Source organism: Anabrus simplex, chromosome 5 (assembly GCF_040414725.1).
Source record: "Anabrus simplex isolate iqAnaSimp1 chromosome 5, ASM4041472v1, whole genome shotgun sequence".
Lineage (NCBI taxonomy): Eukaryota > Metazoa > Arthropoda > Insecta > Orthoptera > Tettigoniidae > Anabrus > Anabrus simplex.
Window position 1 is genome coordinate 229971666 of NC_090269.1, and position 20291 is coordinate 229991956.

Consider the following 20291-nt stretch of genomic DNA (forward strand, 5'->3'; position numbering starts at 1 on the left):
ACCCCGTGTGTAAACTGTACGAGTTCGTGTTCGTGTTGCATTTCTTTTCCGATGTTGAATAGTTATTGTTTATTGGGTAGAGCTGTGTCTGTAACTACAGCTAGTGTTTCCAACAGCGTGTGATTTTTCACTTTGGAGTATCATGAAAAGTGACGTTTGTTCTCAGTAACCTTAACATCTTCAACATTCACAATAGCAGATCCAACTCTCACTGGGAAAATCGATAAAGATCGTCAGTTATGTTTTTCCATCTGTAAATCAGTATATAAACAAAGTGAACTGTTTATCACGAAACAGAATCACAATTTTGAACATACTGTATATAGAAGTAATCCAATGTTTTAAATTTTGGGGCAAAGTGGCTTTTATCGCTTTCTGTATACAAGAGTTGCGCAGCTGGGCGCTCATTGAGACCTGCTCAGTGCCACAGGACTGGTTTGACTCAAATGCGGGCGGGCAGATTACGTCCCAAGCGTACGTCACTGTAAAGCGAGAGAGGGTACACACTCGGTACGGCAGAGGAGCAGTGACAAAGCTTCCCTCGCACCACTTTCAATGAAATGTTGATTGGAATACCGTACAAAAAACACTACAATTTCTTCTGCGCTCAGTATTAGAAGACATGATTTTATTTATATTCAAAGACAAGTGACACGTGTGTTTCAATGTACAAAGATACGCGGGGTTTAAACGCACAAGCTACGATTTACAACTTCTTGGATGGAATGACAGAATGTCCACTAAATATAGAACAATTCCTGTTATTCATTCAGTTTGATTTTGATAATGTTATTGCTTTTACGTCCCACCAACTACTTTTCGGAGACGCCGAGATGCCGAAAGTTTGTCCCGCAGGACTTCTTTTACGTGCCGGTAAATCTTTCGACACGAGGCCGACGTATATGAGCACTCTCAAATACCATAGGACTGAGTCAGGATCGACCCTGCCAAGCTGGGGTCGGAGGGCCAGCGCCTCAACCGTCTGAGCCACTCAGTCCCGCTTGTTTATTCTGTACAGTGTTCTACTGCTATGTGGCTTTCCCTATTCATTGAGTTTCAAAAGGTAGTATTTATAACTTTTCAGCCATCTTAATTTGATCATCCCCCAATGCCCTACAACAGTCTCATGCGAATGGGCACGTTTCGCTTTGTAGTGACGTTCTATATTATAACTTTTCGATATAATAGACTGTACACACAGGCATTTTTTACGGTCTTCTGCTTGCACAAAACAATTCTACAGTATTCTCCTCACTGCCTCTCTACAGTCAGATTTAGGGAGGCCCTCTTTTTTCATTAGTTTCTGCCCTCCATCTTGAACTCTGGTATCGCCGCAGTAATCGAACCTGACTGACAGATCTTCGCCCTGCAGTGATTTTCACGGCCTGTGCCGTAACCATAACGTCACTGTGACTAGAGCAACACAGACGCTGATAGACCCCGCCCACTAACATGCTGTGTGCCTGCGGGACGAAAAGCAATTTGCTTTATGTCGCACCAACATAGGTACGAGTTACGACGACAGAGTCCGACTCGTAGGCTGAATGGTCAGTGTACTGGCCTTCAGTTCAGAGGGTCCCGGTTTCGATTCCCGGCCGGGTCGGGGATTTTAACCTTCACTGGTTAATTCCAATGGCCCGGGGGGCAAGGTGTTTGTGCTGTCCCCAACATCCCTGCAACTCACACACCACACGTAAGACTATCCTCCACCACAATAACACGCAGTTACCTACACATGGCAGATGCCGCCCACCCTCATCGAAAAGTCTGCCTTACATGGGCTGCACTCTGCTAGAAATAGCCACACGAAATTATTACGACAACGATGGGATAGGAAAGGAGTGGGAAGGAAGCGACCGTGGAGTTAATTAAGGAACAGCCCCACAATTTGCCGTCGACAGTGGGGTTCGAACCCACTATCTCCGCAATGTATGCCGACAGCTACGTGACCCAAACCACGCAGCCGCTCACTTGGTCAGAACGAAAAGCCCAGCGTGAGCGAGACCGCTGTATACGCTGAGTAGATTTTGTGTTTTAATAATACTGTCGCGAACCGGATGGAATGCCACCGAGCAACCAATCTTGCTCGCGGGTCGTAGTTCAGGCGCCCCTCAATTAGATGACGACAACAATACCATTTCCACAACATTCAAAGATTAAAGTTTGGAAATTATTAAAATAATGTCCTTTAGACTTAAAGTTTTGCATTGAAGTTCACGAATACCGCACAGAGACCAGTTTATTTCAAATAATTTTCACCTTAGCACGTGTAAGAAAATAAAGCTAGTCGTTTGGACATGAAATACTCGACATTCTCCACTAATCAAGTCGAGCATGAGTTGTCTACTGGACACATCATACAGAGCAAGCCACCATAACTATAAGCTATTCAAAGCGCAATCGGATGGACGCCAGGTCTAGAGAAAGAAACTTACCTACTTCCTATAGCAAAATATCAGTCCATGGTACTCACCTGTAACAAACAAAAGAACAACCATTACAACACAGAAAAGGAACAAGAAGAAACAAATATAAAAAAGTATTTTATCATCTGGGATATTTTCCTCTGATCTTATTTTTCAATTTATCGAAGATTTGTATAGTCGTTAGGCCAGTTCTTGTGTTGTTAGCAGATTATTAGCTCCTTTGTATACGAAGAGAGGCTGCTATATAATGTTTACACATTTTGTACAGACATCATTAATAATTTAAACTTTCCTACCCTAAGCAATGGATGTTGTTTCCTTTGCATCCAAACGTTTGTATGCGGTTTCAAACAAAACTGCTTCGTCAATTCTAACTATCCACAAACACAGAAGAAATAATATAAGAAATGTATTACATCTACCGTACCGAAATGGAGGACGAGTAGGAAATGGTGCTTGAAGAGACAGGACAGAAGAGAGATTTAGCTTCGAATTCAAAAAGCAATGCCAGACTCTTGTTACCTATTTAATGGCACATAGATACATTTTCAGCGAAAATGGGATCGCAAAATGCTACAACTGAGAAATTTTGCAGTAGGTTCGAACCCCATTGTCGGCAGCCCTGAAAAAGGTTTTTCGTGGTTTCCCATTTTCACACAACAGTACCTTAATATTAAGGCCACGGCTGCTTCCTTCCCACTCCTAGCCCTTTCCTATCCCATCATTGCCATGAGACCTAACTGTGTCGGTGCGACGTAAAGCAGCTTGTAAAAAAAACTCCAGGCGTGGTTTTATAACATACAGCCTGGTGTGAAAATGGAAAATTAAACATTTTTTTTTTGCTATTTGTTTTTACGTCGAAACGACACAGATAGGTCTTTTGCCGACGATGGGATATGAAAGACCTAGGAAGTGGAAGGAAGCAGCCGTGGCCTTAATTAAGATACAGCCCCGGCATTTGCCTGGTGTGAAAATGGAAAACCACGGAAGAACATCTTCAGGGCTGCCGACAGTGGGGCTCGAACTCACTATCTCCTTATTACTGGATATCTAAGGAAAATTACACCTAGAGTTGCCGACACTGGGGTTTGAACATACCATCTCCTGATTAATGCAGCGTAGCAAACGTGTTCGGTACAGTAATATATTGATATACAATGAATCTGGTAAAAGCAAGCAAACTTGTAATTTTACATGACCCTTGATTTCATGAACATGATGACGAGATGCTAAATAAAACACAATAATATGAATGTAAATTACAATATAGTATCATTTTAATTTTGTGAGATACTAATAGACCAAGTATTTCCGGATGAAAAACATTCTGTAGTGAATTATTTTCACCGTACGACAACTCATGATTTTGTATCAATTGATCCCGTCTACTCTATTACGTGGGACATGAAACAAGACAGGGAGCATTGAGATGTGCTTATAGAGGAGAATGAAAAGGATATAGTGTATACTGTAAACACGTTTGAGGTATCGGTATCGTGACACAGTGTGAAATAGTAACATGCAATACATTTTTTTGAGCACTGTAAAATACAAATTTTGACCAAAAGAAATACCCATTAGCACCTTTAAAAAGGAAATGAGGAGATATAGGGGAGAGTTTGAGAAAAGAGGAAGGTAATAAATGCTATCAATATAAGGAAGAGAAATTGGCTTGGGCACTGGCTATAAAGAGTGTGTGTAGGTAGAAGGAACGGTGAACGGAAGGAGAGGAAGAGGACGAAGAAGGTACCAGCTAATTCGACACCATGAAACTACCAGCAAACGAAGAGGACGGCAAGAGACAGGACTGTATGGAGAAATGCTGTCTGACAACCTGCCTCACGAAAGCACACACTATATCGTCCTTGCGCCTACGAAAACCGCTATGTGATATATTTCAGCTTTGAACTATGACCAGAAAGGTTCTGTCGTCTAAGATTCAGTATTGCATGAACTATATCAACGAGTCTTCGGGTCGGTTTTCACCGACAACACTGTAGCTAAGCGATATTTCGAGACGCAACGACGATATTCATTTACGTGATTATATAGCTCCATGTGGTAAAATTATTGGCAAGTTGGTCGTGTGGTAAGGGGCACGCAGCTGTAAGCTTGCATTCGGCAGCCCTGAAGATAGTATTCCGTGGTTTCCCATTTCACACAAGGCAAATGCTGGAGCTGTACCTTAATTGAGGCCATGGCCACTTCCTTCCCACTCCCAGTCCTTTCCTATCCGATCGTTCATAAGACTGTATCGGTGCGACGTAAGGGAAATTGTAAATATATAGGCCTATGTAATAATAAATAATGTGACAAACGTGTGCTTAGCTGTCCAGTACTTTGACAGACCGAGAGGATATGAACAGTTCTGAAGACTGATACGAAACACATGGTCAACTCTACGTCCTACACCACAATATGCTAAACAAGTACAATGCTAGTGATGAACCGTTTCCTCAATAGCATTCCACAGTATTCACACAGGCCTTCTCAATCGTGAAATTACCTGCGTTTCGACCCAGTGTGTCAGTGTTATGAAGGTTACGGACGGTAGGTATGTTGCTGTTACATCATACTAGTATAGCATGGTGATTCAATATGCATTCTGTAAAAGAAGTTACTCATCAGACCGTTCTAAATGATTTACCATACTGAAGGAATTCGCTTTTGATTTAAATGAGTACTTTAGTGATCAGCATCAGTGCATACTGGTTCATCCATGAAAAGAAAATGTCTAGAGAAAGATACTCGACTTCCTTAATTACATCAATTTCCAGAGGAGATACAAAGTACAGTGGTACATTAAGGTTTATCTGCTACTATCACTTCCACCATCCGCAAACTCAGTACTAACTGGGATAGAATGGGTGTCTCATACTTTTCTCGAACACCCTACAGAGCAAGTTGAATTTAACTTAAGTCAGGCCCTGCCACAAGGTCTACGGTTTCCTGGCTCTTACATTATGCTGTTCTTACCATCGAACAGTTTGTTATCGCCCCCAAGTTCCACATAACGTCTTGTAAGATAACATTGTTTACCAACTAGGCCCACGCCCATACATGAATTATGATAACGACCATCTTAATCACTGCATTGCGTGTATTCACAGATTTTTAGGGTTTTTATTCAAATATCTGCTCCATAAAACCGGAAGTTCATTAGGGACGCTGAATTCTGAAGTAACTTACCCATTACACACGATAATTCTGAGTGCAGGCTACATTCTGCTCTGCTCTGTTTATTTCCACATGGCTTTGAAAAATGATTAAAACGCTGTCTACCATTTGCCAGTAGACCACAAACGTTAAGGCAGTTTATGTTCTCTTTTAACTCTCTCTCTCTCTCTCTCTCTCTCTCTCTCTCTCTCTCTAGGCCGGAGTAGTGGTGGTAGAAATAATGAGAATTCTCGCACTTTCTGTTTAGAGTGATGAATATACGTTCAATTTATTTGGATCTAACGGAAAACGTATGTGAGAAGGCCTAAAAACACCGAATACGATCCCAAACATGCAAAGAAGACAGTTACATTTGGAGGAGGAAACGTCATGGTGGATCTGGTGCATTCCTTTCCCGTACTGGTGTAAACCTTATATTTTGGATTAAACACATGATGACAAAAGAGATTTGTAGAGACAATCTAAATGATACCATGCCACTATATGCAAGAGAAAACATGGTAGTCCATTGGGTTTTTCAGCTGGATAACGATCCGAAACAATCCTCGAAATTGGTAAAGAAATTGAAGACAACCAGGTGTCTGTTATACCTTTGTCGGCACAGTCTTCTGACATAAACCACATTAAAAATCTATGGGGGTGGGGAAGTGAAGACAGATATACCGACGGAAAGAGTTACCAATAAAAATCAATTGTGGCAAGAAGTCCAGAAAGCTTAGAACAATATTCCAAAGGTAATATGCAAGCATCTGGTGCAATACCATAATCGGAGCAAGGAAGTGTTTAAGAAACAAGAGAAATGCTACCAAATATTGACTTGAAACAGATGAAATAGTTGTGATCGCAATAATTTTTGTTTTTAATCATGTATCTGATAATTGTTCTTTTCTTATTTTTCTGGCAAACACTTTTTATAGAACAAAGGCTTATTTTCAATAAATCGTAACCCTCGTTGTATCAGTCTGCAAGGTGACTTACTCTATGTCCATTTGTTTTGTAAGACTTTAAAAATTGACTTTACGTCGTCGTTCGTCTTATCTCTGACACCGCTGTGTGTATAAAATATTCTTAGCCTGTACTCTTTGAATATTGACCTGATACCTGATTTTTACACCGGGCGGGACAAATAACCTATGTCGAGTTCAATTTAATGTCATTCTGTCACAGTATCGAAGGAGAATGGATTGGTGGATTTTCACATGTGCTTGGTTAAGAAACTGGACTACGTTACAACACCTTGTTCTTCTAGAACAGAGGTGCTCACGCTGGGCATTTCGTCCCGCGGGCGTTCAGCATTGTCAGCAGGCGGGCGGGCAGGCAGGCATGCAGGCGATGAGTGTATGCTATTCAGCCACAGTGACGTTGTAGTTACGTCACAGGCCGTGAAGGTTGGGCCAAGTTCTCCCAGTCACTCTCGATCACTGCGGTTATACCCGAGTATGAGATGGAGTCAGAAGATAATGGAAGAAGGAGCTCAGAAACCTATGTCATTTTCAATTTGCATTATAAGAAACAAGTTATTTATGTTCATCGCAGTTTATGTATTTTGACCGGATACAATAAAGAGACAGGCCTACAACTTTATTTGTTTTTAATGTATGTAACGAATTCCAATTTTCACTATTACATTTTAAGAGATGCTTTAGAAACATTTCTAATAATACGGAGTGAAGGCGGATAAGCTGTGACTTGTGGTTTATTGGGTTTAAATTATCTGATAAACTCACCAACAATCCAATCATGTTTACCGGGAATAAAATCAGTAAGGTTATTTATTTGAAGGCATACTGTACATCAATCTGGAAGATACATTTACACTGCTGTACTTTAATCTTTTGCTGAATTTGCTTTATGTTGCACCGACACAGATAGGTCTTATGGCGACGATGGGATAGGAAAGGCCTATGAGTGGTACAGCATTTGCCTGGTGTGAAAATAGGAAACCATGGAAAAACATTTTCAGGGATGTCGACAGTAGGGTTCGAACCCACTATCTCCGGATGCAAGCTCACAGCTGCGCGTCCCTAACCGCACGGCCAACTCGCCCGGTGCTTGTACGCTTAAACCCTGCACCTTTGTAGATTGTAACACAAACATTATAACGTGTCAGTTCTCTTTGAATGAGTAAATATAAGAAAATAAAACTGTTTATGTCAAGCGCAATATAAATCAAACAGGAATATCTTGAAAAAGTCAGTTTTCTTGCGATTATGGCGTTTTTTTAAATACTGTACCCCAATCAGTATTTCGCTGAGTAGTGGAGGAGAGCTTCGTAATCACAATCGAACGTCAATGCTTCCTTCCCTGCAAAGAGTTTTCGCTCTCTCGCTCCACTGTGACGTATGCTTGCTACGTAAGCTGCCCGCATTTACGTCAAGCAGCACTAGGCTAGCCTCAACGGGCCCAGCTGAGCACCTCTGATATAGAGGAAACATATAGTATATACGATAGATAATAATAAACAAGGAATACATACATCAGTCAACGTGTCATTTTAAGTCCATCGTATAGGAAGCCAGTTTCGCTTAGTCCGTGATGTCCGAAAGAGTGTGTATGTGTGTGATTGCGAATCTACAGTATGCACATTTTTGTCATAGGTGGACACAGCATTTCACCGATCACGTATAGCTGTGTCACAGAGCAATTCTTGCTCCAAGAAATGAAGTTGTCAACGTCCCCAACAAGCAACTTTTACAAGAATTACCCGGTGTTCTACAAATTTACAAGTCTATCGACACGACATGTAATACAGCTGAGGCTGCCAACTACATGACAGAGCTTTCCAACAACTTTGTGTCACCTGGAGTACCTTCGAACATCTTGGAGCGGACGACTGCGGCATTTCCAGTCATGATGATGGCTTCAATAATATGCTGCATCAGTTTCTTGACTGAGAGTCGTACTTCCTTCCAGAGGGAATGAGGATTCATATAGTTTGAATTACGCCTAGTCGACGTTCTACGAGCTCAGTCGTAGTCACATAATATTCGCAACCATACAGCACAACAGGTCGGATGGCAGTAGGGCAGATTTTTGATTTCAAATGGCATTTTATTCCCCGTTCTCCATTTCATCCAGACCGCGGTTAGCCTTGCGTTGACCTCCTAGACACGTTGCCATAATCAGCAATTAAATCTTGTCGCTCGCGGCAATTCCCCACCTTCTATGCGAATGGTCCCGATTACTTGTGGATCTGTCAACATATATCGGTATGTGTCAAATTCATCCGCTGCATACTGTTCGCTGGCGCCATCTCTTAGTGAAACCGGAAAAAACTTATGCATACAAAGGTACGAGAATAATATGAGGTATTGATAAGTTCATATCGTCGGACAGTGAAAGTCACTACAGGTACATTTCGAGGTTTAATTAATTAATATGTTATATTTCATCGTGTTTATACGGCTATTTGGGTAATATCAGATAAGTAGAACATTTTATGGGATTTGGAAAAATTATTCCAGATATTAAAAACATCAACATTCAAAAAATAATACTGCAAAATAGAAATGTCAATTTTCCCTGCATTTGGGACGATACCTGACACCTATTCGACTTCGCCTATTTAGTGATGTCAGAGAAAATCGTTTGAGTACATTGAATGTGTAGCCATGCTTCCAACGCAACCTCGGACAAACGTGATCTAATTTTAATTCATTCAGTTCTCTTAGAAATTTGACTGGAACCGCTCAAAATTTACAGAAAGGGCATCGTAGAAATGTTAATTTAGGCGACATCGATATTTCTAAACCATTACTGAATTATTTATTCACGAGCTTCACAGTTACCACCAGAGTTACAGTTACAATTGGACATGTCGCGTGGTCTTAAAAACGCGAATTCTTCAAAATCTCTTTCCAGTAAGTGGTTGTTTTTTTCTCGAGTCAGGCTGCGTAGCTTAGACGGTACAGCGCTGGCCTTCTGAGTCCAATTTGGCAGGTTAATACTCGCTCAATCCAGAGGATTTCGAAGATGCTCACATAGGTCAGACTCGTGTCGGCAGATTTACTGGAACGTAAAAGAACTCCTCTGGAACAAAATTTCGGCACCTCGGCGTCTCCGAAAACCATAAAAATGTAGTTAGTGGGACGTAAAAACAGTATTATTTTGAACAGTGGAAGTTCCACCTTGAAAGCAAGAATTCTTTTTCACAAAGCACCAATCAACATATTTACCATGTAAATCAATATTTACACGTCGACTAACAAGGAGCGGTCAGCAACCCAACGCGTACGTTCTTATATCGCCACAGCCACAGTGAGCGAGCAGTGGTCACCCCTGGGCAAACACAGGGCTTCCTAGACCTAAAACGCCTAGTTGCAATGGCCGTCGTGCGAAGTAAAATACCTCTGGTAACAAATTCAGTGTTTACCCAAGAAAATAAATCAAATCTTAGCCACAGGTCATGGAACAGAGCCCTGATTTTCTGCTACCTGGAACGTCAAAATGAACACGCAGGCGGTGCTAAGTGACATCAATTAAAATGCCTGCATATAAATGTGGTAAATAATAATAATAATAATAATAATAATAATAATAATAATAATAATAATAATAATAATAATAATAATAATAATAATAATAATAATAATACTGTAGATCTTTTAAGTACACACACACGCAAGGTCCTCCGTAGAAACAAAAAGGCAAAGATAAGGCACACAATAACGTCGCATCTATTAAAAGTGATACTTCCTCTTTAATGATGCTCTTTATGATATTGGACTACCTTCATTCCGGAGGGTTTTAATTTACATTATATTATGTAAGACAATGAACAAAGCACACTGCTCAACGGCAAACTGAATAGGGCTGGAGCATGGAAAAAAGGAAGGAAAGTATTAGAACTTTTTAAACAAATGCCATCTGAAAGAGGATTGAAACCCTACCCTATTTTAATCGGATTATTGTATTAACAATTAAAAGAACTGCTGGAAATAAGGCTCAACGCTGACAGGTCTTTCAAAGCAGCCATCAACCGAGAGCTACAACTGATTTCCCATAATTCACCAACTGCTGGCTGGCCACACAACTCACTGGGATTCGCTGCTCAATATTACTGCGGTCAAGGCAACAATATATTTCATCATCGCGCGACACTGATAGGTACAGTCGCTTCACACACACCAAGGTGTACCTGTTATTTTGTACACTTACTTGTGAGGAGGTGACTAATCCTGACGAAGTAATGAAATTTACCTATAATAATACAAATACTTACAAAATGATACAAAGTTTGAAAGCTAACAAAAGCAGCTGGGATTGATAAGATTTCTTGGAAATTAGCCTACTAAAGGCAATGGGTTGGGAAATAGTGCCATACCTGAAATATTTATTTCCTTACTGTGTGCATGAAGGCCCTACACAAAACAAAGGGAGAGTTGCAATTGTTGCCCCAGTGTACAAAGGAAAGCGTGATAAACATAAAGCGGGTTCTTATAAGGCCTGTCAGCTTGTAAGCTCTGCGAAAGCCTTTGTGATTATATTAAACAGGTTAGCGAAATTACTAACTGGTTTCACAGAAGGCAGTTCGGGTTTAGGAAACGTTATTCCAGTAGGGCTCAACTTGTAGGATTCCAGCAAGTTTCCTATCCAAGACTTTTGAGAGGGTAGATCATGGGAGACTACTGTACTGATCCAAATGAGAGCTAATGGACTAGACAAAACAGTGGCTGAATGGGCGGCTAAACTTCTAGCAAACAGAACTCAGAAAATCAGAGTAGGTGATTCTGTAATGATTAAGTGATGGGTCCCGCAAGGCATTGTTTCAGGACCATTATGTTTTCTTACACATATATAAATTATGAGTGCAGGATTGGAATAAAATCAATGGCTTTTTGCGGATAATAATAATTTCGTGTGGCTATTTCTAGCCGAGTGCAGCCCTTGTAAGGCAGACCCTGCGATGAGGGTGGGCGGCATCTGCCATGTGTAGGTAACTGCGTGTTATTGTGGTGGAGGATAGTTTTATGTGTGGTATGTGAGTTGCAGGGATGTTGGGGACAGCACAAACACCCAGCCCCGGGCCATTGGAATTAACCAATGAAGGTTCCCTGACCCGGCCGGGAATCGAAACCGGGCCCCTCTGAACCGAAGGCCAGTACGCTGACCATTCAGCCAACGAGTCGGACTTTTTGCGGATGATGTTATACCACTGTACGGTATAGAGTAACAAATACGTCACAGGATTGTGAGTGACTACGAAAAAACCCCATTAAACGAAGTGAAAAGTCAGGTTGTAAGTTTCACCAAGAGGGGAAGTCCTCTCAGTTTTAATTACTGTGTTGATGGGGTGATGGTACCTCATGGGGAACACTGCAAGTACTTAGGAGTTAACATAATGAAATATCTTCCATGGGGTAATCACATTAACGAGATCGTAAATTAAGGTTACGGATCTTTTCATATAGTTATGAAGGTATCATTAGGGGTTGTAGTAAGGATGTAAAGGTGAGGGCATGTAAGTATCTGGTAAGACTCCAATTAGAAAATGGTTCCAGTGTATAGGGTCCCCCCACCAGCATTAATTGATACGTGAATTGGAAAAGATCTAAAAGAAAGCAGCAGGGTATGCTCTCGGTGATTTCCGAAAAAATGATTAGCATGATTGATTGATCGACTGACTTAATCACGAGTGATCACTCCGCTAGATGGCAATACGACTGGTAGAGCAGATAGTCGAAACACACAGAATAAATGTAATATAGATACATAAATAATAAGATAAATAAATATATCGTTCGTAAGTGCCATCAGAATTCGGTGTATTATAGATTCTGATAAGTGATGAGTTACTATGTGATTCTGAATTTACAAGATCATTCCTAAAATTCGAGATTGACGGAAATGAATTTTGTGTCAGTACTCAGAATTGTCCACTACGTTCTTCTTAATTATTACTACCATGAATTTAATATCCTTGATTTGCCGTCTATTTTCCATGCCAGAATGTCAGAATTTAGGTCTAGAAGGACGATCTTCTTCGTCCTAATAGGACCTACAGTATATATAACACTTGTCAGAGACATTTCAACTCTTAACTCGTGATGCAAGAAATATTTAATTAGGAAATTAAATCTGAAAGAAAGTAGATGCATATTGTTGCTTGGGTAGTAGAGTAACTAGCAATGGCAGAAGTAAGGAGGACATAGAATGCATAGAAGGAATACTATTCTTAGCAAAATAAAATTTGCTCACTACAAATTTTTGAAGACTTTGTCTGCAGCGTGGCATTATATGGAAATGGAACATGGACGATACCTAGCTCAGAAAGAACGCTAACAGAAGCTTTTGAAATGTGCTGTTACAAAAGAAGGCTGACGGTGAGATGGGAAGATCGAATAACGACTCAAGTGGTACTGAATCTAACTGGTGAGAGAACGATTTGAAAGATAGAACGACAGGACACATCTTAAGATGTTTTTTTTTTTTTTTTTTTGCTAGTTGCTTTACGTCGCACCGACACACATAGGTCTTATGGCGACGATGGGACAGGAAAGGGCTAGGAGTGGGAAGGAAGCGGCCGTGGCCTTAATTAAGGTACAGCCCCAGCATTTGCCTGGTGTGAAAATGGGAAACCACGGAAAACCATTTTCAGGGCTGCCGACAGTGGGACTCGAACCTACTATCTCCCGAATACTGGATACTGGCCGCACTTAAGCGACTGCAGCTATCGAGCTCGGTGTTAAGTTGTTTAGTTAGTATTTTGAAGGAAGCGTAGGCGATACGAACGGTAGGGATAGACCAAGGTGTGAAAGTGTGATTCCAGATCCCGAATGCTCATGGTTAAAAGGCGAATACCCTCGGTACGACAGGAACTAAAAGGTATTTTAAAAAATATCCCAATATGGTATATTACATCGCTTGTCAAACTGTACTTTGTGATTTTCACTGCCTCTGTCAGGCAGTAAACGTACCACTTTGTCATAATCTTTTCATTAACCTCGAGAGGATAATCCACTCCACCAGTGGTAAAGACCGATTTTCACTTGCTGCTTGAATGAAAGGCGTGAGCTGTTAGTAATTACCGGCAATGCTACAGGCTCCGCATCTCTAATTCCAATGGGAATTTTGTAATTACGACTCACTCCTGTTTGCGGGTTTCGCAATGGCGTTCGATTTATTAGTAAAATCCAGACGCATGCCTAGTCCTCAGCCGGCAGATCAAACGTGTTCGTTCATAGATTTACAGCACATTACTCACCCAGTCATCTAACAGCGGAAATTTTCGAGCAGAATTGCATACGGACTACTGAAGAGCATCCCACTTCCTCTTCCAGCTTAAGAACTCTACAGTGCGTTCGTGCACAACATGAGATACTAATAGAATAACAGCAGTTTACACTCTATAATTTAAGTCATCAACTAAGTTACGTCTATTAGATGACAGAGGAATTACCCATTCTTCACACGAATACCTTTTAGTTAATGAAACTTAACGAAACAACTCGCCAACAGCACACGAGTTACGTCGAACATGTTAAGCCTTGATATCTCAGCCATGTACGCGGCCTTGCGCTTATAGGGAATCATCGGTCTGTAAGGCTTGAGCTTACATCAGTTGCAAGATACATGGTTTACTACGTTCACTCTAACCTTTTAGCTACACTTGTCTGCGCCGTATATTGAATATGAAAGTGGAAACAAAAGACTATTACCGTCTCTCCTAATGGCCACCACTTAGGGAGGAACCACCACCGTGTCAATAAATGCATGTGACACACTTCCTGCCCGGATCAGGCGCTTATATGCAATTAGCTTAGTCAAGGGTGAATCTATTTTTTTTTTTAAATAATCACATTAAGTGGTCTAAATTGAATTTAAAGTAACTTACGTTCGGAACTCTTCTGAATAAAATGAACCACTTTCGAATTACCAGCAACCTTTCAAATCTTAATGTCAGATAGCCCAGTATCCAACTCAATACATTTCTGAACTAAATTCCGAGCTTCATTAAAGTGTGCCACGTTGTTTTCATTCACTCACTCACTTTCTTTCGTTATCTAGAACAAATTTGATACTTCCACTTATTTGCCTCAGTCTCATCTTCGGCTATGGTACTCTGTCACATGAGTTTTTTAGATCTAAGAAAAGTAAACATAACTGTCTATTCCTCGTTTTTCAATAAGTTGACGCACATAGACAGCCCCTCTGTAGGTCTGAAACAGATTGGCTTTCATCCAACTTATTTTCCACCATTGATCGCATCCTCCCATCCACAATACTAGTAAGCACCTTTCCTGCTCCACTGATCAATGAAATTTCTCTATAGCTGTTGCACAATCCTTACTGTTACCTTACTCATAGATAATCACAATTATCGCTTTCGCTTTCAACCTCATATCCTTCAGATCTATTTGCAATGCTTGCACAGAAATCCCCATTAGCATTACACTACCCTTGCTGTTGATTCTAACTACGATACCACTCAGTGCTCCATACAACTTGTCTACAGCCTGCGCTGCTCCCTCACATAGTTCCTGATGAACAGTCCTATCCCATACTCTGACCTTCCCCTTTTCACACCTATTAAGAACACGTTATTATCCCCTATCTCTTCCTCGTTATCCCCTTTTACCGTAACGTACAGTAACACATCCAGACGCATCATCTTTGCTGAACTCAGCCATATATACCTTCTTCCAAAAGTTCCATTAATATAGTTCCCTATCGAATTCCATTTCATTCGCCAAATGTTTCCAACGAGTCCCTGGTGTTAAATGAAAGTGGGACTCAATCACTCCCATAGATCCGAGGCCTACTTAAAACATCACTGGAGTAGGATGCTACCTTACTTACATGTAGTCCCAATGAGAATTTCTCCTCTATCTGTTTACAGACCCCTAATGGATGGTATAGTTCTAGCCGCCTGAGAACAAGGAGGGCTACGACTCAGAATATGTCCCTGATGCCCACTTTTCTTCCATGGTAACTGGTATCCCGACTCTTAAGGACCTCGTACAAAGCCATTTAGCCTGTGCACATGGTTCACGAATTACGACATTACCCTATTAATCCACAACCTGATGAGAAATGTTTTATGAAAATGTTATGGGAAAATAAAATAAAGCTGAAAAAACGTAACTTCGTGTTGTCCAATATCGCTTTCAAACTCCGGAAGAACTGTATGTTACTAAATTTCGATTTACTTCGGTGTCAAGCTAGGAGTAACTCACGTTTATACAATTAATGGAATTTCATATATCGCAGCTCGACAGTCACGAGGTTTCCCAGTAAAACACTTTAGTAATATTCATGTGCAAAGGTTTTTTGCGAAAAAGCCGATAAGATGGTAATCAAAGCTTTCAAATAAACCAGCACTTTTAAATTTTTATTTAGAGTGCAGCGAACAATTATATATAAGTGCCTCAATTTTTTCTTTCCACCGGAGGAAGGGGCGGGGAGCAAGGTGTAAATTTATTTTTCCCTGTTAGTATTTGTGAAAACACTTTCTTGTGATTTCGTAGCGCAGGATGGGGAGGGTAGCCAGTGGCATTTCCACTAAGTGCGGACAACTGGCAACGGAACCAAAAGCATTTCGTACTGAGTTATAGAATACATTAAAATCAAATAGAAATAAACCATTAATTACGTCATAAATATTAATCAGACCCATTTGCATACGGCATTTCATTAACCGCTGCCTCATTTTCAGTTTGTACAGTAGAAAAATCACCCTTGTCACTCGTATTATTCGGTGTGTCGATAAATATTTCATGATTGGCAATCTATCTCCTAATAATCATCAGACGTTCCGATACAAGTGAGAGGATCCAACGCTTAACTCAGCTAGGAGCCCCATTGTCACCACTGACCGCTTGCCCCTCTCCCAAGTTGAGTCAGAGGCATGCCTTATCAAACTAGAGTCAAATAATTAGGGCCAACATTCCACGTCTGACGGCTAACATAGGGAGGGGAAATAAATACAATCCTGACAAGGGTGTGTATCAGTCCAGTGGTCATCAAAGCTGTCTTGACTCTCTAAAGAGGTTAGAGTTCGAGTAAATTATTTGCGAGGCTGCATTCCACACACGGGCTAGTCAATCAATAGTAACCCGAGAGCGCCATCAATACCGCGCGATGAAACAATATTACTGAGCAACGTTTTATAGTCTCAGATAAGTAACTTAATGACCTTTTTCATAAAGTGGATCATAGCAGATGCTAGCAAGAAACATTCTCCATTGCAACACATATAACAAACCGGCTGTATAAGCCCTTAAGGTTCAGAGTGTCGAACGGTGACCACGTTACCTCAGCTGAGTATTTCTACCTTTAATCAGGTTCCTCTTCCAATATTTTCTATCCCTAAATCAGCCCTTTTCTCTCAGCTAGTGGGTTCGAACGCCACAGTCAGCAGCCCTGAATATGGTATTCCGTGGTTTCCCAATTTCACACCAGGCAAATGCTTGGGCTGTATCTTAATTAAGGCCACGGTCGCTTCCTTCCCGCTTATAGCCCTTTCCTATCACATCGTCGCCCTAAGACCCATCTGTGTCGGTGCGATGTGAAAACAAGATGCAAGCATTTTTTTCTTTTTTGCTAGGGGCTTTACGTCGCACCGACACAGATAGGTCTTATGGCGACGATGGGATAGGAAAGGCCTAAGAGTTGGAAGGAAGCGGCCGTGGCCTTAATTAAGGTACAGCCCCAGCATTTGCCTGGTGTGAAAATGGGAAACCACGGAAAACCATCTTCAGGGCTGCCGATAGTGGGACTCGAACCTACTATCTCCCGGATGCAAAAGATGCAAACAAAACTGCTGATTGTGATTGGTTAGATTGTGGTTTTTCCGGAAAGCACTGATAGTGACAGGGTTACGAGCAACCTACGGCTTACGCAGCGAATATCGCCACGTGTCGGTTGGTAGCTCTAACAACGCTCGGTACCGTAGGATGGCTCGGTGCAGTACTGGAGGCAGTGCATGACGTGAGTGTTGTTACTACGCCAACTACGATCAGTAAAATTTATTATCAGGGCATTTATATGTAATAGAAATTGCTATATATATATGGGCTAAAAACTTCAAAATAGAGTGAAATATGGACTTTTCTAAAAACATGTGAAACATCTACATTGTAACAAATAATACAGATATATTGCTTAAACATGAAAGCCACAAAAAATGCACGTATGTCCAACCCTTATCCCGATTCTTTACGGGTTCGGGCATGAAGTGAGGTGAACATTCGTAGGGAGTTTTTATGACCGGATGCCCTTCCTGACGTAAACCTCATTAGAAGAGTTAATGAGATGAATGGCATGATATATTATAGCAGGAAGGGAGAGGATGAAAGCCGCACAACATAATTAAAGTTACAGAACAAGAGTTTAGCTACAGTGAAAATCTCATATCTTTACTAATTATGTTATTTGGAGTGATTTAAAAGTGTATTTTCCATATTTGCCCATATTTCCATCTTTAGGGCCTTTTTTTTTTTACGTGTTTGAGGAAACCTAACATATAATTACACAAGGTGACTAGGGAAAATGTTAACAAGAAGAAGTCTGCAAAAAGCAAAACCTTCTTTCCATATTTCACTGACATACCTGAATTCAGCTTTCAATTTCGAATTTAAAATTATTTTCTGGAAAGAATAACTCTGAAACCACAAAATATGGAATACATTTAAACTATAAATTGTGTAATTATATGTTAGGTTTCGTTAAATACGTAAAAAAAATGCCCTAAAGATGGAAATATGGGCAAATATGGAAAATAATCACTCCAAATAACATAATTCGTAAGGATATCAGATTTCCACTGTAGCTAAAGAAAAAAAGCATATGCATCTACGAAGAAATCCCAGATCTGATAATTATACACGCACTGAGGAATTAAACAGAGAGATCAGTGACAGCATTTACTGATATGTAACCGAAATCTTTTTGAAAGTCCAATGTTGGCTGAATCAATGGACACTGGAGGGACAATGAACTCGTAACATAGTCACATCATTAACAATGAGAAAAAAATCGAACTTGTTAGGACGAAAGTAAGGGAACAAGTGGAAGCCGTAAATCATGTTTACAGTACCAACAATATAACTGCCATAATAATATAAAGAAGACATATTTTAAAGCTTTATTAGGAATTTTGTCGGGACATTTATATCACCGAGGAAAGATAAATCGTTTCTAGCACGATTGCATTTTCTTTCCAAACGGGTGTTCATTTTTGTGGCAACGTCTTAAAATTCCCCCCGCCGAGGGAAATCTCGCTGCATGTATTGGTAGTGGCATGAATACCCTCAGAATTGTAAAGGACTAGAGTAGTTGATACACTTGTTAGAATTCAATTTCGCGAGCGAATAAAATCCACGCATTCTCTCCTCCGGAAACAGTCTTTGTCGAGCTTGGTGACAGCAGTTTTTTTAGCACATTAGGGAGAAAAGAAAAAAAAAGGCTTCTAAACATCCTTCAAAATGTGTGATGATACAATACATAAAATCTTAATGGTCTGTTATGCCTTCCAGATTTCAGGCTGCACGACTCTGTGAATTAACTACGCGCCACCATAATCTTCAACTTGCAGCTATTTCTGCAGCTTCATTTAGCTCCACACCTTGAAACAAACTCCACGGCGCTAGAGCCCTGATGGGCCTTGGCCTACCAAGTGCCTGCTGCTTAGCCCAAAGGCCTGCTGATTACGAGGTGACGTGTGGGCAGCGCGGCAGATCATCTCAGTCTTTATTCACAGCTTTCTACACTGGGACCGCCATCTCACCGGCTGACAGCTCCTTAAGTTTTCTCAAGCAGGCTCAGTGAACCTCGAGCTTAACGTCTCTGACCTGGCCGGGAATCGAACGCTGGCCCTCCGGCCACGAGGCAGGCTTGCTAGGCTTACACCCCAGGGCTGACGCACCTCTTACCTTAAAATCATTTAAAACGGATTCTTAACAATCATCCCATTGGTCTCCTACTGTTTCTCTTAACCTCTATCCCCACGTTCACATCCATTGTTATTTCAGGTAATCCATCTTCCTCTTCAATAATGATATTAAATACTACTACTACCACTACTACTACTACTACTACTACTACTACTACTACTACTAATAATAATAATAATAATAATAATAATAATAATAATAATAATAATTGTTACGGAGTTTTGTGGATTTGCAGAGGTGAAAGAAGGTGCGGGCTGGAATAGGTCTCAACTACAAAATTAAAGTTAATTTAAAACTTTAACAAGGTTATATTTTCTTTTCAAAATCAACAGGTAACAATGGTTAACAATTCTCACTAGGTGAAATAACAAAGAACACTCAGGTACAATGCAAATTTACAAATTCTGGGCTACGAGCCCCAAAGTCTGAGTTCTCGACTCACAACCACAAATATCAAAGGGCACAAGACCCTTAATTACATGGAGCTCTCGCTTCCGCTTAGTAGAATCAAGCCTCATAGAGGCACTTTCCAAAGAAACCAGAAAGGGCTGACCTGCTCTCAATTTTATATGCACAAACAACTTTACTTCTACCTGTCCTCAAGGCACACCAAGAAACAGGGGTATTTGATACCCAACCTACAGGGCCTTCACATGAAGAAAACAAACTCTGGGTTAATTACATGGCCCAAAAAACCAAATTGACTGGAGGCGTAGCTGGCACTCCTACATGAAACTTCTTAAAACCTAGGTGGCACTCGGCCAGTTATACAGGGGCTAATCCCATACTAGGGAGG